At 36.5% G+C, this 27,568-nt stretch overlaps 1 protein-coding gene and 1 pseudogene across 1 annotated transcript in view; one reads left to right on the forward strand and one right to left on the reverse strand.

Annotated features, from left to right (window-relative positions):
* The window catches only part of LOC127673567 (formyl peptide receptor 2-like), a 476,281-nt gene that overhangs the window by 357,221 nt on the left and 91,492 nt on the right, over window positions 1–27,568 (forward strand). The gene's annotated exons all lie outside the window — the stretch shown is intronic.
* On the reverse strand, window positions 970–27,561 carry LOC127673559 (vomeronasal type-2 receptor 116-like; annotated as a pseudogene).

Below are 27,568 nucleotides of genomic sequence, written 5' to 3' on the forward strand. Positions count from 1 at the left end.
GAGTATAAATACATTTAGGATGACGAGAGTAAACAAATGATTATTTAGGTGCTTATCTTCAAATGCAAGTGAGGATAGAATTAAGTAGAGTAGAGTTTCCTATATGAAAAATTTCACCAGTCTAAATAGACAATTCATATAATTCTAATTTGGTTGTCCTCATTAATAGAAAATCACTTCTGTTTTGAAATACAATACTAAATAATTCTATATGGTAAATTCTGTTTAAAACCACCATACAATGGGTTGATAAACCGTTGTCCACCTAAAAGATTTCACTGAAGTATAAATGTCCGATATTTTTCTTTATAAACACATAATTAAATTAAACCATTATAAATTAATAAACTGTGTGAGGAATTCCAAAGCACATCGATGTACATATACAAATGTTTCTATTGAAACTTGAATTCAAAAATCTAACACAATACCAAAATCTCTATTTATCAGTCTTGAACTTTTTATTAGAGAAGAATAAAGAGGAAAATAAATTTGTATTAGAATCCACTTTTAAAATTATTAAGATCTATTTAAAAAACACAAGTGTAGGAAATACTAAACTTAGATTTCATAATAATTATATCTATAACAAGAAAATTAACCATTTGTATAAAAGGCTGATATTAAACATTCAAACATAGACGCAAATAGTAGGACACATCATTAATCTGTAAACTTTAGATTCAAGGATAATTATGTCTCTATGAATTTATGGTCACTGTGTCCTAAACTCTTATTTGAAGGATAAACAGGGGTATCCAGGTAATCCTTATAACACAAAATACTAAATTGAGTTCAAACTTAAACATATTGAAGGGACCAATACAATGTGATTTTAATATAGGTGGAAAAAATAATACAGACACAAATCCCATATTATAACTGTATAATTGATATTTTGAAGAATATAAAACTGGCTTATATCCTTGTATAATAGATATTTTGAAGTTTCATTATACAAGTTTATTTTTAAAGTGTTTTATTTCTTCTTGAATATGCTGTGTCCCTAATATGATGAAGTGAGTTCTGGTCTGGCCTTAACAAAATAATGTAACATTTGGGGGCAAAGATTAAAGCTAAGATCCCTGCACTGGAAGCAAAGATAGAGAAGACCTGCATGGCTACCATGACTTTCCCCTTGGTGCTGTGGTAGACAGGTAGGAAGGTAACCCAGACACAGAAAAATACCTGCATGCTAAATGACAAGAATTTTGCTTCATTGAAAGTATCTGGAAGATTCCTGGACAAGAAGGCCATGACACAGCTTCCAAGTGCCAAGAAGCAGAGGTATCCCAGGATGCAATGAAAGAAAACGACTGAACCCTTGTTGCATATAATAAGGATGTGGCCATGTTCAGAATGTAGATCTTGGTCAAGGAAAGGAGGAGAAGTTCCCAGGTAGATTCCACAAAGCACAATTTGGATCAGGGTACAGATAGGAATTATGTAGTTTGGGGCCCTTGATACTATTAACCACCTCATTATACTTCCTGGAAACATGACCTTAAATGCCATAACAACAGTAATAGCTTTGGCCAAGACAGTAGAGAGAGCCACACTGAATACAATTCCAAATGTGGTCTGCTGCATGATGCAGGTTGCTGTGTTTGGTTGACCAATGAAGAGCAAAGAACAAAGGAAACAGAAAACAAGTGTCATGAGCAGGATGTAACTGAGAGTACGATTATTGGCTTTGACAACTGGAGTGTTTCTGTGTTTCACAAAGACCCCAAAAACCACAAGTGTAAAGGCAGAGAAGCATAGGGCTATGGTAGTAAGGACTATGCCTAGAGGGTCATTATATGCAAGAAAGCTCATAGATTTCTGCAGGCAGTTGTTCTTCTCTGTATTTGAAAAATGAGTTTCTGGACACTTCACACACTGATCAGCATCTGATAAGAAATAAAGACAAATTTAAGTTACTGAACAGTTACTCTCTTTTATACTAAAAGATTTATAACTACATATGAACAGGATTGTTACCTATATCACTTTCTTTGGCTTCTATGGGACAAATAAACAAATACCATAAAGTGAATAATTAATAATTCATGTAATCAAACCTCATTTTATTACTTTAGTATCTAAACATGATATAATGCAATTACATCCAATTCAGTACCCATTCTGCCCCTGTAACTCCTTCCTTACAGATGCAAATTTTTCTTCATATGGTCTCTCTCCTCTCCTTCTTATACATATTTTTAATACATACTTAGTAGATTTGATGTTGATAGTATATTTGTGGATGTAGAACAACTCCCAAAGCAAAGGCAACCTCTTAAGGACTACAATCCTAAAGACTCTACATAGCTGACAGCTATCAATATTGGCTCATTTGGCCAATCTTCTTCATTGACGCTACTAATAAAGAAGACCATTTCATTTGTCTTTTGCATTCTGTACTCTCTCTCTTTTGATATTGTTATTGATATTTTGAAAATCTCTTTATGAATAGATTCTAGTGCATGCATGTATTTAGGATTTGATATCAAAAAACATAAGATGTTTTTCTCAATTGTACATGTGGCTTCCGGACAAAACAGATAGTCACTTGAAATTATTATATTACAATATTATTCTCAGATATGGGTCATAAAGTAATTTATTTTTCATTAAATTTCTTATGCTAATCAAATGTTTTATTCTCAAATGGATCTGGTAATAGTGAACATTATTACAATCTTGAATGCTTAGAAAATGTCACTATTAATGAGAAGATGAAACCTAAGGATAATAGGTATAGAAGAGAGCAAAGATTCCCAAATTAACAGGCCAGTATATCTTCAACAAAATTATAGAAGAAAACTTGTGTAATCTAAGAAAAGATATACCCATGAATGTACAAGAAGCCTACAGAACACCAAGCAGACTGTACCAGAAAAGAATTTCCTCCCATCACATAATAATCAAAACACCAAATGTACTAAACAAAGAAAGAATATTAAAAGCAGTAAGGGAAAAAGGTCAAGTAACATATAAAAGCAGACCTAACAGAATTACTCCAGACATCTCACCAGAGATGATGAAAGCTAAAAGATCCTGGGCTGATGTCACACAGACCCTAAGAGAACAGAAATGCAAGCCTAGGCTACTATCCAGAAAAGCTCTCAATCACCATAGATAAAGAAACCAATATATTCCATGACAAAACAAAATTTGCCCAACATCTTTCCACAAATTCAGTCCTCCAAAGAATAATAGATGAAAAACTCGGACACAAAGAGGGAAAGTACACCATAGAAAAAGCGAGAAAGTAATCTTATTTCAACAAACCCCAAAACAGATAGAGATACAAACATAATTCTACCTCAAACATCAAAATTAAGAGGAAGCAACAATCACTTTTTCTTACTATATCTTAATATCATTGGACTCAATTCCCAAACAAAAAGACATATACTAACAGACTGGATATGCAAACAGGACCCAGCATTTTGCTGCATACAGGAAATTCACCTCAGTGACAAAGACAAACACTACCTCAGAGTAAAAGTCTAGAAAATAATTTTCAAAGCAAATGGTCTCAAAAAGAAAGCTCGAGTAGCCATTCAAATATAGAATAAAATCAACTTTCAACCAAAAGTTATCAAAAAACAAAAATGGAAGGACACTTCATACTCATCAAAGGAAAAAAAAATCTACCAGAATGAACTCTCAATTCTGAACCACTATGTTCCAAATGCAAGGGTACCCGCATTCATTAAAAGAAAAAAATGGTGTTCTGGTGAGGAAATTTTCCCCTGTGCCCATGTGCTCAAGGCTCTTCCCCAGTTTCTTTTCTATTAGTTTCAGATTTTATGTGGAGGTCCTTGATCCACTTGAACTTGAGCTTAGTACAAGGAGATAACAATGGATTGATGTGCATTCTTCTGCATGCTGACCTCCAGGTGAACCAGCACCATTTGTTGAAAAGGCTATCTTTTCTCCCCACTGGATGGTCAGGTGATTATAGGTGTGTGGGTTCATTTCTGGGCCTTCAATTCTATTCCATTGATCTACCTGTAGCTTATGCTCTAAGATCAAGAACTGACAAATTGGACCTCATAAAATTACAAAGTTTCTGTAAGTCAAAGGACAGTGTCAAAGGACAAAATGGCAACCAACAAATTGGGAAAAGATCTTTACCAACTCTATATCCGACAGAGGGCTTATATCCAAGATATACAAAGAACTCAAGAAGGTAGACTCCAGAGAGCCAAATGACCCAAATAAAAATGGGGTACAGAGCTAAACAAAGAATTTTCACAGAAAAAAGGGGCTGGCAAGGATGTGGAGAAAGAGGAGCACTCCTCCACTGCTTGTAGGGCTGCAAGCTGGTACAACCACTCTGAAAATATGTCTGGCAGTTCCTCAGAAAACTGGGTATAATATTACCAGAGGACCCTGCTATATCCCTCCTGGGCATATACCCACAGGATTCCCCAGCAAGTAATAAGGATACATGCTCCACTGTGTTCACAGCAACCCTATGTATAATAGCCAGAAGCTAGAAAGAACAGAGATGTTCCTCAAAGGAAGAATGGATACAGAAAATGTGGAATATTTACACTATGGAATACTACTCAGCTATTAAAGACAATGAATTCATGAAATTCTTAGGCAAGTGGGTGGAACAGGAGAATATCATCTGGAGTGAGGTGACTCAATCACAAAAGAACACACATGATATGCACTCACTGATAAGCAGATATTATCTCAGAAGCTTGGAATACCCAAGACAAAATTCACATATCAAATGATGCCTAAGAAGAAGAAATAGAGGCCTCTGGTGGAAGAAAGGCTCAGTGCAACAGTATAGGGGAATACCAGGGCAGGGAAGTGGAAAGGAATTGATTAGGGAACAGGGGCAGGGAAGAGGGCTTATGGGACTTTTGGGGATGGGGATCCTGAAAAGGGGAAATCATTTGAAATATAAATAAAGAATATGTTGAATAATAATAAAACAAAGAGCTGCTGTGGGCTACTTAAGAAAAGGGAAAGTAAATTATGGTATAATATTTAAATTTTTAAATGAATGAAGGAGACTATTTTTCTCTATGCTTTTTTCCAAATCTTTTTCAGTTACTTGGATATTACAGATCCCATTGAGTGGAGTAACTGTTTTCTGTTTGAGTCCTGCCTTATTTACCTGTCTCATTGGAAATTTCATTGTCTGGACAAGGAATGCAGTCATAGCAACAGACGCCCCTACCCTCCTGAGTGGCTTTCCTGAATCCTGGCCAGCAGCTGGTATAGCATACAGACTGAGGAATCTAAAAAATAAAAAGATGTTTTAACATACACAGAGCTTTGTCAAAAGCTGCAGTAGTCTGCCTTTGAATGTAAAACAACCTATTTGCAATGTATATAGCTATGAATGTGATAAGTCATTAATTGTTCCATGTATTCAAAGTTTAGTCAGAAGATCATCACTAAGTTGTATAGTTTGGAATAATTATGATCTATAACCAAGAATTCAGAAGTTAGATAATTTGGAACTATGAACAAGATTGGTATGTAGAAATAAATGTCAGACATCATATCTCTGTACTCACTGTATACATAGTTGCAAATTTACTTTGTGATAATTCAAAAGATGGTAAATTAAACAGGGTTTAAAATCATCATGGAACAAAATTGTTGGACATTTGAGGAATTGTACAAAGAAATTTATCTGAGGTAGAAATATACATTCTGAAATAGCCGTGAACTCATTTACAAAGAAAAATGAATTTCTGAATAGATCACCAATGGCCCAGGCACAATGATAAACAATTAATTAATGGAACTTCCTGAAACTGAAAAGCTTTTATAAAGCAAAATACACCACCAATCAGACAAGGTAGCAGCCTATAGAATGGGAAACTTGTATTCCAACACCATATCTGATCGAGGACTAGGTCTTATATCTAAAATGTATAAAGAACTCAGGAGACTTGATATCAGAAAAACAAATAATCTATTTTAAAATGGGGTATGTATCTAATCAGAGAATTTTCAAAAGAGAAAACACAAATGGCTGAGAAACACTTAAGAAAATGTTCAACATCTTTAGTTATCAAGAGAATGAAAATCAAAACACTTTCTACATTTTGTTTCACATGTCACAATAGCAAAGATCAATAACACATGTGACAGTTCAGGTTATAAAGGATGAGGAGATACACCCAGTAGCCATCGAAGAAGAGGCACCCTGCACAGGTGAGTCCGGCCCTGCAGATCAGAGGATCCAGTCTGGAGGCCTCTCACAAGAGCCTTCCAGTTTCTGACTCTGGATCAGGAACACCCTCGGCCACAGTGGGCCATATCCAAGCAGTGTAGGAGGCCAGCTACATACCCAACAGCCAGTGAGGAGGAGACAGTCAGCATAGCCTGCATCCAGAGCTGATCGGGGCCACAGAGGTACATACCCAAATAAAACTACAAGAGTGGCTCTCGGTTGCCATTTTTGCTTCTGTGACTGTGCAACAGATTGGTAGGCAGGTTTCACCAGAGTAGAGGATTATTTGGGACACACCACACCAGGACTCCACCTGCACCCAGGAACTCTGCAGCACCACAGCTACTTGTGTCAGGAGAAAGCAGCTCACCCAGGGTTGCTGAGATAGGGCTACAGGCACACACACAGGCGGGGCAAGCTCCAGTCTGTGACAGCAGGCCCAACTAACACCAGAGACAACCAGATGGCAAAAGGCAAGTGTGAGAAAATTGCTAAAAGAAATCAAAGCAATATGGCACCATCTGAACCCAATTCTCCCACAACAGCAAGTCCTGGATACCCCAACACACCAGGAAAGCAAGATTGGATTTAAATTTACAGGTCATGATGCTGATGGAGGGCATCATGGAGGGCATCAAGAAGGGCATAAATAACTCCCTTGAAGAAATACAAGAGAACACAAGTAAACAGCGAGAAGCCCTTGAAGAACTAAGGGAAAACACAACAAAATAGGTGAAGGAGTTAAATAAAGCCATCCAGTATCTAAAGAAGGAGGTAGAAACAATAACAAAATCACAATGGGAGACAACTCAGGACATAGAAAACCTAGGCAAGAAGTCAGGAGTCATGGATCCAAGCATCAACAACAGAATACAAGAGATAGAAGAGAGAATCTCAGATGCAGAAGATACCATAGAAAGCATTGAAACAATAGTGAAAAAAATGAAAAATGCAAAAAGCTCCTGACCCAAAATATCCAGGAAATCCAGGAATAAAAATGAGATGACCAAACCTAAGGATTATAGACATAGAATAGAGTGAAGATTTCCAACTTAAAGGGTCCGTAAATGTCTTCAACAAAATTATAGAAGAAAACTTCCCTAACCTAACGAAAGAAATGCCCATGAACATTCAAGAAGCCTACAGAACTCCAAATAGATTTGACCAGAAAGGAAATTCATCCTGTCACATAATATTTAAAACATCAAATATACTAAACAAAGAAAGAATATCAAAAGCAGTAAGGGAAAAATGTCAAGTAACATATAAAGGTAGAACTATCAGAATTACACTGGATTTTTCACCAGAGACTAAGAAAGCCAGAAGAACCTGGGAAAACATCATGCAGACCCTAAGGGAACACAAATGCCAACCCTACCTGCTATATCCAGCAAATCTCAATTACCATAAATGGACAAACCAAGGTTTTTCATGACACAAACCAATTTACACAGGATCTTTCCACAAATCCAGACCTTCAAAGGATAATGAATGGAAAACCCCAACAAGGGGAGGGAAACTACACACAAGAAAAAGCAAGAAAGCAATCTCCTTTCAACAAACCCAAAAGAAGATAACCACACAAACATAAAAATCACATCAAAAACAGTGGGAAGCAACAATCACTATTCCCTAATATCTCTTAACATCAATGAATTCAATTCCCCAATAAAAAGACATAAACTAACAGACTGGATTTGTAAACAAGACCCAACATTTTGCTGCATACAGGAAATGCATCTCAGTGTCAAAGACAAACATTACCTCAGAGTAAAAGGCTGGAAAACAGTTCTCCAAGCAAATGGTCCCAGGAAATAAGCTGGAGTAGCCATTCTAATATCAGATAAAATAGACTTTCAACCAAAAGTCATCAAAAAAGATACAGAAGGCCACTTTATACTCATGAAAGGAAGAACTCACAATTTTGAACATCTATGCCCCAAATACAAGGGCACCTGCATTTGTAAAGGAAACCTTACTACAGTTTAAAGCACACATAGCACCCCACATAATTGTGGGGGACTTAAACACCCCACTCTCTTCAATGGATAGATCAGGCAACACAAAATAAACAGAGTCACAGTAAAACTAACAGAAGTTTTGGACCAAATGGAATTAATAGATGTCTATAGAACATTTAATCATAAATCAAAGGAATATACCTTCTTCTCAGTACTTCATGGTACCTTCTCCAAAACTGACCATTTTGTCACAAAACAGAATTCAACAGATATAAGATGATCAAACTAATTCCATGCCTCCTATCAGATAATTATGGAATGAGGGTGGTCTTCAATAGCAAGAAAAAAAATCAAAAAGCCCACATACACACGGAAGCTGAACAATTCTCTACTCAACGATACCTTGGTCAAGGATGAAATAAAGAAGGCAAAGACTTTTTAGAATTTAATGTAAATGAAGGCACAACATACCCAACTTTATGGGACACAATGAAAGCAGTGCTAAGAGGAAAACTCATAGCTCTATATGCCTACAAAAAGAAGTTGGAGAGAGCATACACTAGCAGTTTAACAGAACACCTGAAAGCTTTAGAACAAAAAGAAGCTAATTCACCCAAGAGGAATAGAAGGTAGGAAATCAGGAAACTCAGGGCTGAAATCAACCAAGTTGAAACAAAAAGAATTGTACAAAGAATCAACAAAAGTAGGAGGTGGTTCTTTGAGAAAATCAACGAGATAGATAAACCTTTAGCCAGACTAACCAGAGGGCACAGAAACAGTACCCAAATTAACAAAATCAGAAATGAAAAGGGTGAGATAACAACAGAAACTGAGGAAATTCAAAAAAATTATCATATCCTACTAAAAAAGTCTATACTCAACAGAACTGGAAAATCTGGATCAAATGGACAATTTCCTAGACAGATACCAACGACCAAATTTTAATCACGGTCAGATAGAGCATCTAAATTGTCCCATAAGACCTAGTGAAATAGAAGGGGTCATTGACAGTCTCCCAACCAAAGAAAACCAAGGACCAGATGGCTTTAGTGCAGAATTCTATCAGACATTCAAAGGAGACCTAATGCCAATACTCTTCAAACTATTCCACAAAATGTAAACAGAAGGAACATTACCTAACTCATTCTATGAAGCCACAACTTCGCTGATACCAAAACCACACAAAGATACAACAACAACAAAAAAGAGAATATTAGACGAATTTCCCTTATGAATATCAATGCAAAAATACTCCAATGAAATGACCAAAAATTTTTTTTTTTATCTTTGAGTTTGTTTATGTAGTGGATTACATTGATGGATTTCCATATATTGAACCATCCCTGTATCCCTGGGAGGAAGCCAACTTGATCATGGTGAATGATTGTTTTGATGTGTTCTTGGATTCGATTGGCAAGAATTTTATTGAGTATTTTTGCATCGAAGTTCATAACGGAAATTGTTCTGAAGTTCTCTTTCTTTGTTGGATCTTTGTGTGGTTTTGGTATCAGCGTAATTGTGAATTTGTAGAAGGAGTTGGGTAGTGTTCCTTCTGTTTCTATTTTGTGGAATAGTTTGAAGAGTATTGGTATTATGTCTTCTTTGAAGGTCTGATAGAATTTTGCACTGAAACGGTCTGGTCCTGTGCTGTTTTTGGTTGGAAGACTTTCTATGACCCCTTCTATTTCTTTAGGGGTTATGGGACTGTTTAAATGATCTATTTGGTCCTGATTTAATTTTGGTATTTGGTATCTGTATAGGAAATTGTCCATATCCTCCAGATTCTCGAGTTGTGTTGAGTATAGGCTTTTGTAGTAAGATCTGATGATTTTTTTTAATTTCCTCAGTTTCTGTTGTTATATCCTCCTTTTCATTTCTAATTTTGTTAATTTGGATAATTTCTCTGTACCCTTTGGTCAGCCTGGCTAAGGGTTTATCTATCTTGTTGATTTTTCTCAAAGAACCAGCTCCTGGGTTCGTTGATTCTTTGTATGGCTCACTTTGTTTCCACTTGATTGATTTCAGCCCTGAGTTTGGTGATTTCCTGTCTTCTTCTCCTCCTGGGTAAAGTAGTTTCTTTTTGTTCCAGAGCTTTCATGTGTGCCATTAAGCTGCTAGTGTATGATCTCTCCTGTTTCTTTTTGGAGGCATTCAGCGCTATTAGTTTTCCTCTTAGCACTGCTTTCATTGTGTCCCAAAGATTTGGGTATATTGTGCCTTCATTTTCATTAAGTTCTGAAAAACCACATGGTCATTTCATTGGACTCTGTAAAAGCATTTCACAAAATTCAGCATCATTTCACGCATAAAGTCTTGGAAAGAAAAGGAATTCAAGGCCCATACCTAAACATAGTAAAAGCAATATACAGCAAACTGGTAGCCAGCATCAAACGAAATGGAGAGAAACTTGAAGCAATCGCACTAAAATCAGGGACTAGACAGGGCTGCCCCCTTTCTCTTTCTCTTTTCAATATTGTACTTGAGGTACTAGCTTGGGCAATTAGACAATATAAGGAGGTTGGAGGGATACAAATTGGAAAGGAAGAGGTCAAACTATCATTATTTGTAGATGATATGATAGTCTACCTAAGTGACCCAAAAAACTCCACTAGAGAACTCCTACAGCTGATAAACAGCTTCAGCAAAATGGCAGGTTATAAAATCAACTCAAGCAAATCAGTAGCCTTCCTATACTCAAAGGATAAGCAAGCTGAGAAAGAAATTAGGGAAATGACACCCTTCACAATAGCCACAAACACTATAAAGTACCTTGGGGTGACTCTTACCAAACATGTGAAAGATCTGTATGACAAGAACTTCAAGACTCTGAAGAAGGAAATGGAAGAAGACCTCAAAAAAAAAAAATGGAAAAATCTCCCATGCTCATGGATCGGCAGGATTAATATAGTTAAAATGGCCATTTTGCCAAAAGCAATCTACAGATTCAATGCAATCCCCATCAAAATCCCAACTCAGTTCTTCATAGAGCTAGAAAGAGCAATTCTCAAATTCATCTGGAATAACAAAAAACCCAGGATAGCTAAAACTATTCTCAACAACAAAAGAAATTCTGGGGGAATCAGTATCCCTGACCTCAAGCAATACTACAGAGCAATAGTGTTAAAAACTGTATGGTATTGGTACAGTGATAGGCAGGCAGATCAATGGAAAAGGATTGAAGATCCAGAAATAAACCCACACACCTATGGCCACTTGATCCTCGACAAAGAAGCTGAAAACATCCAATGGAAAAAAGATAGCCTTTTCAACAAATGGTGCTAGTTCAGCTGGAGGTCAGCATGCAGAAGAATGCGAACTGATCCATCCTTATCTCCTTGTACTAAGCTCAACTCCAAATGTATCAAGGACCTCCACATAAAGTCAGAGAGTCTGAAGCTAATAGAAAAGAAACTTGAGGACATCAGTACAGGGGGAAATTTCCTGAACAGAACACCAATAGCGTATACTCTAAGATTAAGAATTGACAAATGGGACCTCATAAAATTACAAAGTTTCTGTAAGGCAAACACCATCAAAAGGACAAATTGGCAACCAACAAATTGGGAAAATATCTTCACCAACCCTACATCAGATAGAGGACTAATATCCAATATATACAAAGAATTCAAGAAGTTAGACCCCAGAAAACCAAATAACCCTATTAAAAATGGGTACAAGAGAGCTGAGGAAGGAGAGAAGCCCCACAGCCATACTCCCTGCCTGCCGGGACAGAAAAGGATCACTAGGTACTGTATCATCCTGAGCTTTAGATCTCTGGTGGTGCAAACCTCCAGGGGTCTGCCTGCACTCAGGAACTGAGCACATAAGCAGTTTGTCTGCCAGCCCACCAGGCACAGGGCCTGGGTTCTGCCCAATGGGCTGTGGAAGGAGAGAAGCCCCGCTGCCATACTCACTGCTTGCTGAGACAGAAAAGGGTCACTAGGTACTGTATCACACTGAGCTTTAGATTTCTGGTGGTGCAAACCGCCAGGGGTCTGCCTGCACTCAGGAACTGAGCACATAGGCGGTTCATCTGCAAGACAGTCCATCGTGGGACCTGTGTCCTATGTGAGAATCAACAGAGGGAGTGAACCCCACCACACCATCTTCACTCCATAATAGAGCAGACAGAGAACACCTAGTTGACCTTGACAACCTAAGTATAACATTGCTTGAGGCAAGACTGAGAAGGGCTCCAAAGGCACAAAAGAGGAAGGCAGCATATCAGTAATCTGTTCCAGAGGAAACCCAGTCATCCAGTGTTGCAGAGATAACCTTAAAGATCCACAGTAGGTTGAAGCACCAGCCAGTGACAATCAGACCATCTAACACCTGGGAGAACTAGATGGCTAAAGGCAAATGCAGGAATGTTACTAACAGAAACCAAGGCATTATTGCAGCATCTGAAACCAATTCTCCAACAATAGCAAGTCCTGGACACCCCAACACACCAGAAAAACAAGATTTGGATTTAAAATCACTGGTCATGATGCTGGTACAGGAACACATGAAGGGCATACTTAAAGAAATTCACGAGAAAATAGATCAAAAATTAGAAGCCCTTACAAGGGAAACACAAAAATCATTGAAAGAAATTCAGGAGAATACAAAAGCCAATAAGGAGGAAATGCAAAAATCACTTAAAGAAATACAGGAGAACTTTGATCAACAGGCAGAAGTCATGGAAGAGGAAACACAAAAATCTCTTAAAGAATTAGAGGAAAACACAAACAAGCAAATGACAGAATTGAGCAAAAACTTACAGGATCTAAAAACAGAAGTAGAAACAACTAAGAAAGCACAAAGGGAGACAACTTTGGAGATAGAAAACCATGGGAAGAAATCAGGGACCATAGACGCAAATATCAACAACAGAATACAAGAGATAGAAGAAAGAATCTCAAATGCTGAAGATACCATAGAAACCATGGACTCAACAGTTAAAGAAAATGCAAAATGCAAAAAGCTTGTAACCCAAAACATCCAGGAAATCCAGGACACAATGAGAAATCCAAATCTAAGGATTATAGGCATTGATGAGAGTGAAGATTTACAACTTAAAGGGCCAGCAAATATTTTCAACAAAATTATGGAAGAAAACTTCCCTAACCTAAAGAGAGTTATGCCTGTGAATATACAAGAAGAAGAACTCAAAACAGACTGGACCAGAACAGAAATACTTCCCGTCACATAATAATCAAAACCCCAAATGTACTAAACAAAGAAAGAATACTTAGGGCAGTAAGAGAAAGAGGGCAAGTAACATATAAAGGAAGACCTATCAGAATTACACCAGACTTCTGACCAGAGACCATGAAAGCTAGAAGATCCTGGGCAGAGCTCATGCAGACTCTAAGAGAACACAAATGCCAGCCAAGACTACTATACCCAGAGAAACTCTCAATTACTATAGATGGAGAAACCAAGATATTCCATGACAAAACCAAATTTACACAGTATCTTTCTACAAACCCAGCCCTACAAAGGATAATAGGGGGAAAACACCATTACAATGAGGTAAACTATACCCTGGAAAAAGCAGTATATTAAGCTTCTTTCATCAAACCCAAAGAAGATAACCATACAATTATAAAATTAAAATCAAAAATGACAGGAAGCAATAACCACTATTCCTTGATATCTCTTAACATCAATGGACTCAATTTCCCAATAAAAAGACATAGACTAACAGACTGGTTACATAAACAGGGCCCTACATTTTGCTGCATACAGGAAACACACCTCAGTGTCAAAGACAAAAACTACCTTAGAGTAAAAGGCTGGAAGACAATTCTACAAGTAAATGGTCCCAGGAAACAAGCCGGAGTTGCCATTCTAATTTCAGATAAAATTGACTTTCAACCTAATGTCATCAAAAGAGACATGGAAGGTCACTATTTGCTGGTCAAAGGAAAAATCCAACAAGAAGAACTCTCAATCCTGAACATCTATCCCCAAATACAAGGGTGCCCTCATTCATAAAAGAAACTTTACTAAAGCTCAAAGTACACATTGCACTTAACACAATAATTGTGGGTGACTTCAACACTCCACTCTCACCAATGGACCAATCAGGAAAACAGAAACTAAACAGGGAGACAGTGAAACTAATTGAAGCTTTGAAACCAATTGGAGTTAACAGATATATATAGAATTTTTCATCCCAAAGCAAAAGAATATACCTTTTTCTCAGCACCTCATGGTACCTTCTCCAAAATAGATCATATAGTTGGTCACAAGACAGACCTCAACAAATATAAGAAGATTGAAATAATCCCATGCCTCCTATCAGATCACTATGGAGTAAAAGTGGTCTTTAATAACAGTAAAAACAACAGAAAGCCCACATACACATGGAAACTGAACAATACTCAATGATACCTTGGTCAAGGAAGAAATAAAGAAATAAATCAAAGATTTCTTAGAATTTAATGAAAATAAAGGCACAACATACACAAATCTATGGGACACAATGAAAGCAGTGCTAAGAGCAAAACTCGTAGCTTTGAGTGCCTCCAAAAAGAAATTCGAGAGAGTATACACTAGAAGATTAACGGAACATCTGAAACCCTGGAACAAGAAGAAGCTAATTCACCCAGGAGGAGAAGAAGACAGGAAATCATCAAACTCAGGGCTGAAATCAATCAAGTAGAAACCAAGAGAACCATACAAAGAATCAACAACACCAAAAGCTGGTTCTTTGAAAATATCAACAAGATAGATAAACCCTTAGCCAGACTAACCAAAGGGCACAGAGAAAGTATCCAAATTAACAAAATTAGAAATGAAAACGGAGATATTACAACAGAAACCGAGGAAATTCAAAAAAATCATCAGATCCTACTACAAAAACCTGTACTCAACACAACTGGAGAATCTGGAGGAAATGGACATTTTCTTAGACAGATACCAATTACCAAAATTAAACCAGGATCAAATAGACCATCTAAACAGACCCATAACCCCTAAAGAAATAGAAGGGGTCATAGATAGGCTTCCGACCAAAAAAAAGCAGAGGACCAGATAGTTTCAGTGCAGAATTCTATCAGACCTTCAAAGAAGACTTAACATTAATACTCTTCAAACTTTTCCACCAAATAGAAACAGAAGGAACACTACCCAACTCCTTCTTCGAAGCCACTATTACGCTGATACCAAACCACACAAAGATCCAACTTAGAAAGAGAATTTCAGGCCAATTTCCCTTATGAATATCGGTGCAAAAATACTAAATAAAATTTTTGCCCATCGAATCCAAGAACACATAAAAACGATCATCCACCATAATCAAGTAGGCTTCATCCCAGGGATGCAGGGATGGTTCAGTATAAGGAAATCCATAAATGCTATTCACTACATAAACAAACTCAAAGAAAAAAAACCACATTATCATCTCATTAGATGCTGAAAAAGCATTTGACAAAATTCAGCATCCTTTCATGCTAAAAGTCTTGGAAAGGACAGGAATTCAAGGCCCATATCTAAACATAGTAAAAGCAATATACAGCAAACCAGCAGCCAACATCAGAAAACTGGGCATGTCACTTCCTGAGGACCCTGTTATACCACTCCTGGGCATATATTCAGAGGATTCTTCAGCAGGCAATAAGGACACATGCTCCACTATGTTCATAGCAGCCCTATTTGTAGTAGCCAGAAGCTGGAAAGAACCTAGGTGTCCTTCAATGGAGGAATGGATACAAAAAATGTGGTATATTTACACAATGGAGTACTATTCAGCCATTAGAAACAATGAATTCATGAAATTCTTAGACAAATGGATGGAGCTGGAGATCATCATACTAAGTGAGGTAACCCAGTCTCAAAAAAATCCATCATGTTATGCACTCACCGATAAGTGGATATTAGCCTAGAAACTTTGAATACCCAAGACATAATCCACAAATTAAATGATGTCCAAAAAGAATGGAGGAGTGGCCCCTGGTTCTGGAAAGACTCAGTGCAAGAGTATAGGGGAATTCCAGAACAGGGAAGTGAGAAGGGGTAGATGGAGGAACAGGGGGACGGAAGAGGGCTTATGGGACTTGTGGTGAGTGGGGACCCAGAAAAGGGGAAATCATTTGAAATGTAAATACAAAAATTTATCGAATAAATAAATGAAAAATAATTACAAATTTTCTGTAATGCAAAGGACATTGTCAAAAGGACAAAACGACAACCAAGAAATTGGGAAAAGATCTTTACCAATACTACACCTGACAGAGGGCTTATATCCAAGATATACAAAAAACTCAAGATGGTAGACTCCAGAGAGCCAAATATCCCCCTTAAAAATGGGGTACAGAGCTAAACAAAGAATTTTCACCTGAGGAATATCGAATGGCTGAGAAGCACCTAAAGAGATGTTCAACATCCTTAGTCATCAGGGAAATGCAAATCAAAACATTCCTGAGATTTCACCTTACACCAGTCAGAATGGCTGAGCTCAGAATCTCAGGAGAAAACAGGTGGTGGTAAGGATGTGGAGAAAGAGGAACACTCCTCCACTGCTGGTGGGGTTGCAAGCTGGTACTACCACTCTGGAAATCAGTCTTGCAGTTCCTCAGAAAACTGGGAATGATACTACCAGAGAGCCTTGCTATACCCCTCCTGGGCATATACCTGCAGGATTCCCCAGCATATATTAAGAATACATGCTCCACTATGTTCATAGTGGCCCTATGTGGAATGGATATAGAAAATGTTGTATATAAACACACTGGAGTACTATTCAGCCATTAGAAACAATGAATTCATGAAATTCTTAGACAAATGGATGGAACTGGAGAGCATCATCCTAAGTGAGGTAACCCAGTCTCAGAAGAACACTCATTGTATGCACTCACTGATAAATGAATATTAGCCTAAAAGCTTGGAATACCCAAGACACAATTCACATTTCAAATAATGCCCAAGAAGATGGAAGGAGTGGTCCCTGGTCCTGGAATGGCTCGGTGCAGCAGTGTAGGGGAATACCAGGTCAGGAAAGTAGGAAGGGGTGGATTTGGGAACAGGGGGAGGGAGAAGGGCTTATGGGACTTTCAGGGAGTGGGGATCCAGGAAAGGGAAAAATCACTTGAAATGTAAATAAAGAATATATCGAATAAAAAAAAAAAGAACAGACCAGACAAAGCAAAACCAAAACCAAAACAAAACAAAACAAAGCAAAAAAAAACAAAAAACAAACAAACAAACAAACAAACAAACAAACAAAAAACGATGAGGTATAAGGAGAGCTCTCATCTATTGCTTGTAGGGAAGCAAATTTAAAGGCCACAATGAGAAACACTACGGCACTGTGGGAATCAATCTACCAAAAAATCATTCTATACCAATCTTAGGCATATACCCAAAGGAGTTTAAATCCTACCCCAAGGGTAGTTGATTAATCCTGTGGATTGCTTCTTGATTCATAATAGCCAGAAAGAGAAGGTAACCTGTATCACAACAGAATGGATTTTTTTTAAATGTGGTAAATTTACACAATGGTAAATTCAGGTGTTAAAAATGGAATCAAGAAACTTGCAAGCAAATGGATGGAACTAGAAAAATATTGTCCTGAGTGTGAATGTGGAAGTTTCAGGTTATTAGAACTTACTGGAGGAAATATGGCACCTGAAATAGATTTTGAAGGATTTTAATTGTCAACCCATTTTGCTGTTAATATTTCCTATTTGTGTATGACAATATGATCTCTAAGCTTCTTTCTCCTGACTCAATGTGTGCTGCTTGCTACTGAACTTCCTTGCATTGATGGATAATATTATATTGGCTCAACACTAAAATAACTTTTTTTATTGTAAAACTCTGTAATGTACATAATGTTGGGTCATGTTGCTTTATCAAAGCAACCAAAAGTGACTACTGCATTGTTTTTATGATATGAATAACAACTGAGGGAATTGTATGTCACAATGTTTTATAGGTATTTAAGAGAATAAAATTCATTCTCTGTAGTTAAATCCAGGTTTTACCAAGTTCAGTAAAACTAAAGAGCACAGGAATGAACATGTAGAACACATTGGGACAAAAAAGATTGTTATTTACCTCAGCCTGGAAATCAGAAAATTCCCTGCATTGTAATTCATCTTTACTGTAATTTTATAGTGCATAGAACAATTGTAATTATTCTTTGTTGGTAATTTTACAGTGGTAGGCTTTTGTTAGCAAGCCAGAATAATTATATCTGAAATAAACACATTTTTGCTATGAAAGTAAGCTCAAAGTATTAAGACAAGATGCACTTCACCTTTGTAAATCTTGTTGGCCATTGTATCATATGCTCAGATAAAGACAATTGTTGACCCTGCTGAGCATTCAGAGAAAAGGTTCCAACTTTCACCTTTAGTTCAAGACCCTTTGGAAAGTTCCAGAAGTTGAGAATATCATACTTTTCAATTAACCTCCATTTCCACTCTAAGCTCATGTGTTCTCCTTTATGAATTTTCCTTAGGAAATGGTGAAGCTGAAAAGGACAAATGCATCTATATCAACACACATACACGTGAAAGGATATAACTGTTCAGTGGAAAGTATATCATCTGTAATGTCTGAGGTAAAAAGAAGCATTACTGCAGATATCAATAAGGTTATTCAAACCCCTTGGTGAGTAGAGTAGAATTCTGTCAGCTCTGAGAAAAACTTTGAACCAAGGCTCTGTAAACCGTATCCATTTATTTTCAGGATATATTCATAGATTCAGTGTGTAACACAAGGACAGAGTTTTTACTTTTAAAATAATAAAATATTAGTTTTTTTCATTGATAACTTTTTTATTTTTATTTTTTATTAGAAATATTCTGTATTTACATTTCATATGTTGTCCCCTTTCTTGTTTTCTCCTTGAGAACTCTCTAACCCATTTTCCCTACTCCTGCTCACCAATCCACCCATTCCTGCTTCCCTGTCCTGGTATTCCCCAATAATGGGGCATTGAGCCTTCTCAGGACCAAGGGCCTCTCCTCCCTTTGATGTTCAACAAAACTAACCTCTGCTACATATGCAGGTGGAGCCATGGGTCCCTCCATGTGTATTCTTTGTTTGGTGTTTTAGTCCCTGGGAACTCTGGAGATACTAGATGGTTCATATTGTTGTTCCTCCTATGGAGAAAGGCCATCCATGGACTGCATAACCTGGGGATCCATCCCATATACAGTTACCAAACCCAGACACTATTGTGGATGCCAACAAGTTCTTGCTGACAGGAGCCTCGTATAGCTGTCTCCTGAGAGGCTCTGCAAGTTCATGACAAATACAGAAGGGAACACTCTCAGCCAACCATTGAACTGAGCACCAGGTCCCCAATGGAGGAGCTAGAGAAAGGACCCAAGGAGCTGAAGGGATTTGCAGGCTTATATAAGGAAAAAAAGTAGTTTTAAGGGGAAAATTTATGTATATAAACATTGCACTGCAGAATAATACTGTGAAATTTAAAGATCAGCTTTTTATTTCAATATGAGAAACATGAAAAATCTGTTTTACTTTAATTATTAGAATGAGACAGTTTTGGAACTATTAATGACATAGTCTTAATAGTGATTTTACTGGATAGTTTCATGTCAATTTGACATAAGCTTGGGTCATCTGAAAAGGGAGAACATCAATTGTAACAATGCTTCTATACAATCTTTCTGTAAGCCAGTTTCTTAATTACTGTTGTCAAGGGATAGAACAACTTATTTTGAGTAGGACCAGCCCAGAACTGGTAGTATCTGAAAGTATATAGTAGTATAGAAACAAGCAAGCTCTTCCCTTCCACAGACTCTATATAAGCTCCTGCTTATATATGCCTACCCTGTTTGAGTTGATGCACTGAATTCCTTGCTGAGTAATACTGATGTGGAAGCGTAAGCCAAATAAACAGTTTTTTCTATACCTTGATTTTGAACAGGTTTTTTTCATCAGAGCAATGATGTGGTGAAATCCTAGTGAGTACTTTAGCTCCTTGCTGCCTTTCTCACTACAATCATAAGGACACAAACAAATGGATCTGAACTTATCCCTAGAAAGTGACACTAAATTTGTGATATTTTTTTAAAAAATGCACTAAACTTTACAATACCAAATTGGAATGATTTGGCAAACTTTCAATATGTCACAATTCCAATATTATAATACGATGGAAGGGATTTTACCTGCCAAGGAAAGAAGACCATTTCTTCCGTATTTATATGTGATTGCATTTGATATTGTTGAAGACTCATTTCATGAAGAGTGTGGGCAACAGCATACACAGAAATGTATATGTTATGACTCTCTTCACTCATGTTTGTGTCAACAATGGTTGTAGGGGACAATTCCAAGGAAGCATTTGGCTGACAATTTTCCAAAACTTGACAATCAAATTTAGAAAATGAGCAGTTGAACAGTGCATACCACAGCTTAGGAAGGTAAGGGTCTTCTGGGTATTTGGAAGGCTTAACGGTCTGGATAAAATTGGAAAACTCAAAACTCTCCTCATGGTGGTGTGAAAAAATGAGACTCCCATGGAATGAGTCTAACAGAAAATAATCAGCATGCTTTGTTTTATCCCATTGTGAACTCATGATCCAGACTTTCCATGTGATTAATTGTTGGCCTAGATTGCTCATTAAACCTTGGAGAGAATCAGTATCTCCATAAATAATAAAAACATTGGCCAATGATTTCTGGATCTTCTTTAAATTTTTCCAGAAATTATAGGAAAATGAATTCCAGGTGACTGGGATCATTTCCACAAGAGCTAGACATATTCTATTCCTATCCATTTCTTCTCTCAAGTGTGACAGTATCTGAGTCCCTTTGTGGTCATCAATGAGAATCAGGCCAACCCAGGACCAATTGAAATGAATAAGCAGAGAGACCATGGCAAGTGACAGAGATGTGTCATTTGGAGCCATCTGGTAGAGAGAGGAAAACTGATCTCTGTCACTCAAGATAGGATCTGAAGGCCCAAAAGTAAGCTGAAGAGAAAAATAGAATTGGAACTAAGAGGAAGAATACTTTTATCACACACAATCTCAGTCCTGAAGCAAAAGTTGGAAATAGTGGCCATTAATATGGTTTAAAATATAAGTCTTTATTATTGATATATCTGAAAAATTACAGACAATTCTTCCAGGTTCTATGACATTCCTGTCTATTCCACACTCATCTTCTTCTAGTTCAAACAAAAAAAAATGTGTATTGATCACCTATTACCTTCCATAATTAAGACATAATTTAAGTGTCTCTCTTTTACCACTGCACAAACCTGAAATGTCCACAAGGTGTATCTAAAGTTTTGGTCCCACACAATAATCTCCCTCACCTGTGGGAATTTGTACAGGTGCAGCAATGTCCCCATTTGGGCAGATGTTGCCCATGATGTACCTGTGAGAGCAGCAGCTGACTTTCTATTCATTCTACAGTTGTAATTAGGCATGAAGTTTCTCTGTCCTGTGAGCCAATGCAAAGTACTCATAAGAGTGTTTTTTTCAGTGTATGGGACATTATAAACATCAAATCCCAGGGATATGTTGGATAGAAGGTGTGGATTCCTATTGATCTCCTCAATGGCAAATATCAAGGCCAGAACAAACTGGTAGTTCTTAAACGTATACCTGAACAGATGACATAAAATTACATGGGAGCAAAACATAAACTGAAAATGTTTTGAGATATAATGTAATAAATTTTATGATCCAAATGCCATTTTCTGTGAAATCAAAATTTTACTAGTCCCAGGTATGCTCGAAATACAATAAAATATGTTTCCCATTATGATTGTTTAATATCCAGTAAAAATAATAGTTGTTATTAAACGCTCATAAAACTTTTATTTACCTATTTCTCATATGTGGTTAGCATTAAAAGTTATGCCTACATATCAAGGAAAAAGTCCTCACAAAATATCAGATTTCCTAGCACTTGGATCCTTTAGCCTCTGCAATTATTAAGGTTCCTTATTGTGCTACTCAATTTTCCAAGACAGTATATAAAAAATAAACACCAGCTAAATTTATCCCATGTGAGATACTGGGTGTTATTTCACTATTTTTATCTTACTGTCTACTCTTATTATGTAATATATGCATGTGTCTATGTTTGTGTGTATATTCTCATTGACACAATGCATACATTTTAATATATTTTAACAAGTATAAGTAAAAGACAACCTCCAGGATCAGTCCTAGCTTTCCACATTTTTATCTCAGAATTTTGTTTTACCTTGGGAATTTTTATTAGATTTTTAAGGTTTCATAAAATGGTTTCTATACAATCCCCATCTCCTCCAGTATAGCCAAATTCCAGCACCCTGTCTTCCCTACCCACCCAAATTTGAACCTTCTTTTTTTTTTATTCATCAAGCCCACTTTATGCTTCTCATATATTTATTGATCTGTGCTTTTGCATTTGAATATGGTTTGCCTATAAAAGATAACACTCACAAAAATATGAAATAACTATTCTACTGCTAGGTGATATGAATTGACAGTAGCTCCCTTGTTATGGGTGAGACTTCCTGTCTACCTCCGGTCTGAATGATAATACTTAGTCCAGCTTAAGATTCTATAAGATTTGTATATGATATTATAGGCACTATGAAATTGTCTGTGTAACTGCCTTGTTCTGTATGAAAGACATTATTATTTCCTTATACAATTCTTTTACCCTACATTTTGCAGTGAACTTGAGAGGGATGGATGCTACATAAACATATATTCTATTTAGAGCTAAAAATTCCACAAACTCTTATTTTCTATACCAAGACCAGTATGGGTCTTTGTAAAAACGACCATCTCCTGCAAATACAAGTTTCTCTAATAACATTTGAGATAAACATTAATCTATGCTTAGAATAATCAATTAGCTAGTTAATAATATGTCTTTATAGCAGAATAATAGTAGTATGTTCTTATATAGTATCTATGACTTCTGTAGCAAAAGGTTTTTGGCCCACCAATAGTGTCATATATAAGGTTCATATGGTTTAATTCTAAACATAAAGTGATTGGTTATTATCCTGATGTTCAGTTCACTTATATAAGGGTGGATATATGTTTCCAGGATACTCACTATTGCTATAAAGGATCAAATTTATGCAAGATTTATTATTCTTATAGTATGATACATAGCACTTTCCATTTCTAAGAAAACTAACCAGTGAGGATGCTTTCTCAGATGAGTATAACTTAACATCTGCATGCTCTCTCAGTATAAGCACTTTGTGGCTTTAGAAATAGGGTCTTCTAGTCAAGATTATATTTCCAATTGTTTACTATTAGTCTATGAATGTGGGTGCATAAACTGCTCCAACACTATCTAGCTTCCAGGACTTTTCAAAAATGCCTTTATTTTAATTATCCAGTCCCACGTTTTCATTGTCTACTCTGTCTTCCCATTCACCACTTCAAATAGGCCTTCCCCATTCTACTCAATCCATTTATTTTTTGATACCACAGTTTCCTATATTCCCTCTTTTGAAAGATACTTGCTCACAATAATGTCCATGACCCTTAGAATTTTAATGCTGTTTAAGTATATGCCAAATGAAATATAACTACTATTTAAATATAAAAAAATACACAAATGAAAAAAAATTACTTATTATCTTTATAACTGTACATTCAGTTAACTTGATCAGAATGATGGAGTCCAGCTCTTTTATTTATCTGTGAATTTTATATTTGTTTTTCTTAGAAGGTGAATAATATTCCATTGAAAACTATATTCCCTTCCTCTGCATATGCCTGGCTATGTGACAGACAAACTTCTAGGGATTGACTTGTGTTTATCTCCCATCCTCTAAGGAATCACTGGTTTACAAGTGTTCACTCAAGTTTCTGGAGAATTGTGTTCTTGTCCTCACACTTTTACCTGAAATCTTTTCCCTTCTGAACCATATTCTCATCTATATAACCAACAATGAAGAAAATAACTTAGCCTCTGCAAGATCCCAAATTCCATGTACATAGAAGAATTTATTTTCACATTAAAATAAAAGTATTCCATTTCCAAAGAAATGTTTCATGAAGGTATATGATTTCATAGCTAAGTACTTCATACTGGACACACTTTAGAATTTCACAGAAAACCAGTTTTACTTAATCATGTTGTAGAATCCATATGAATAAATATTAATTTCTCTTTAAACATGAGAGAGAGAGAGAGACAGAGACAGAGAGAGAGAGAATGGGCATGGTCATAAAAGAGAAAAAACTACCCATTTCATGGAGTTTTAGCTAATGCCAGACTCAGTGAAATTGACAAACAAGATTTACCACTTGTCCTTCATAACTTGTTGGAGAAAGACAGGATAGAGGGTCAGAGAGCCAGGAGAATGAATGGAAACCTGCATCTGGGGAGGTGGGCATCATCTATCATCCACTTTTGGACAACTGGTGAGATTTAGAGCTTGCATACCATGAGGTGCATTAAACCCAAAGAACATTTTCTTCAAAGTCAACAATAGATAAAAGTCTTTGTACCTAAAATCTTTGGAAAGCAAAAAAATAAGACCTACATGATGTTAAGCAGTATGCATACATGGAAATAATACATCTGGGAAATACATGAAGGAGTAAGAAGGCTGAAAAAAGAATGAACGAGAGAAGCAATCAAAAAAGTTTTGCAAATATTTTCATCATTCTTTTCATTTCAAAAAATACCAAAACACAACCATTGAATTATTCCAATTAGCTAAATGCTTGCCATGAGTACATAAGAACATGAGTTTTCTCTCCAGTGCCCAGTACCAATAAAATTCCAGAAATGTAGGATTGCTGGTGAATCTTGGTTGTGAATTTTTTTGAATTGGAAATCAACCAAATCACATCAGACAGGAAGGGATTTGTTTGGTATAGTGGTTTTGTTTTTGTTTTTGTTTTTTTGATTGGATAGTTTGACATGAGAATCACCTTAAATCTAGGCAAAACCTTCTGGTGACAGTCCACATAAAGGGCTATGGCAGAAGAAAATTTTATTATTTTATTCAATAATCCATAATTATATTTATATTTCCTTTGTTCCATACATAATGTTTAACCAATTTTGATAACTTGAAAGAAAATTCCAGTTAGAAAACTGGATTACAAGTTCCCTATCCCCACTGAAGGGCATTTCATCTAAGGTCTTTTCCTTTGAGAAAGACAGGGCATCAAGTGAGAAATGGGTTTGCCAGCCCACAGTCAAAATACTGACCCTTAATTGTTCCTGGCAGAATAAACTGCAGAGACAAAAATGGAGAAGAGCCTGAGGAAAAGGGGGTCCAGTGACAGATCCAAAGTGGAATACAACTCAAGAGGAGGCTCCAAGGTCTGACACTATTACTGAGCTATGGAGCACTCACAAAAAGAGAACTATCATGACTGTCCTTCGAAAGATCTAACAAGCAGCTGAAATACTCAGATGCAGATATTTACAGCCAACCAATAGATAGAAGTTGCTGAACCCTGTGCTTGAATTAGAGCAAAGCTGAAAGAAGCTGAGGAGGGTGACCCTGTAAGAGGACTAGCAGTCTCAATTAACCTGAATCCCTAAGATCTCTCAGACAATGAACCACCAATCAGGCTACATACACACTTAAATCATGCCTCCAACAAATATACAGTAGAGGACTGCCGGATCTTTGTTCAGTCAGAGAAGAGGCACCTAAACCTCAAGAAAATGTAGGCCCCAGAGAATGGAGGGGTCTGGTGGAGTGGGTACATCCTTGTGGAGACAGGGGTAGGGAAGAGTCACAGGGTGGCCCGGGCATGGAATAAGCAACAAATAAACTTATGCATGTTGAAAAATGAGGAAAAGACATGGAAGAAACTGAGTGTAAGGCATATTTACACATATACACAGAACAATAAACACCACATTAAAAACATATATAGTACATACATCTAAATAAAAATTTCATCAGAAACATGGTAGGAAATTTTACCACTGTGTACTTGGAGAGTTTCCGTTATCATCCAAATATTTCCAAAGCTTATAGACAGTATAAAATAACTTTGTAAATATATTCTAGGTAAAATATGGTTTCTGCTGAATAGTCAAAATGAAAATTATTTCATCTAGACAACAAATTTTGAATTTTTGTGGTGAGGTTTGCTATGTCAATCACAAATAAAATATGTTAAAATATCTTCAACATTCAATGACTTTTCACATCTCATCCCTTTCCATCAAATTTACATGATTAAGTACTCCACAAAAGCATCAATCAAAATAGAGTAATTTGAGAATGACCACACACCTTCACCTGTATGTTTTCATTGGTAGATTTCCATCCATAAATTCTCAGTATGGCTGTGAATGTGTTTTCTAATTTTCTTTTATTAACAGGAAAATGCAAACAATGTTCTCCTTCAAACCCCTATTGTATGGATAGCTAGTACTGTGGGAATGTCTGCATGGAAAAAAAGTACACTGTATTTCCTTTAAAAAGAAAATAGGATGATTTTGTCCATTTAACTGAAGCAATAAATTTCAACCAGACTTATCTTATACTGTCCCATAATCCTGAGGAATTCAGACATTCTAAAAGAAACATGTTTGGGTAGCTACCACTTTATTTAATGTGTATTGATAATGTATTCATAACAATGGAAGAAAACATAGTGGAACTGAGACACTTGGAAATATGATACAAATATTGAAAAATTGTCTGAGAATGAAGATTATTATAAGATGAACCTTTAAGGGCAAGTATCTGAGGTAGTTGTAGTTGTTTTTGCAAATGCGCGATGTCCCAACTAGTGACATTCTGATTCCTTCAAATCAGCAGCAGCTAACATAGATAAGACATAGTGACTCTAAAGCATTATAACAAGCATTCATGAGTCAAAGTTGGTTTTAGTGGGATCACTTCTTTTTACAGAAAAATAACTCAACTTGCAGAAACCTCCTGAAAAACTGGATCACGCTTTAATTTAATGTTTCTTCCTCTGAAGACCTATTATTGTAAATGATGTGGTGCTGTGGACTGACTAAGAGTAAAAGCCAATTATAAAAGTATAAACTATAAAAGCCAAAGTTAATAAAATAAAAAATCTTTACTTCACCTTTGTAAAAGGAAAATATAATTCAAAAAGATATTTCAGAATGGAAGACAAGAACTGTCACAATGAAAAATGCAGGGAATAATCAAGTTTGATTCCATATATATCCTTATTCACATGAATTCTCAATTCCAAAAATGTATAACTGGAAAAAAATCACTTAGTGTAGGTGAAAATCCTTGTAGTAGTTCACCACATTTCCATAAGCAGTTTTGTTTGCAGTGTAGAAAGTATGAAGTGGAAAAAAAGCACCTATCACCACATCTCCTTCACAGTGGAAATTTTCTTTGATTCTGAAATAGCACTCAGAATATTGAAAAGCACACTCAAGACTGGGAATCTGCATAGACCATGGAATAAAAACACAGAAGATCCTATTAACATACATGTCTGTA

The sequence above is a fragment of the Apodemus sylvaticus genome, chromosome 23 (assembly GCF_947179515.1).
Source record: "Apodemus sylvaticus chromosome 23, mApoSyl1.1, whole genome shotgun sequence".
NCBI classification, from domain to species: Eukaryota; Metazoa; Chordata; class Mammalia; order Rodentia; family Muridae; genus Apodemus; species Apodemus sylvaticus.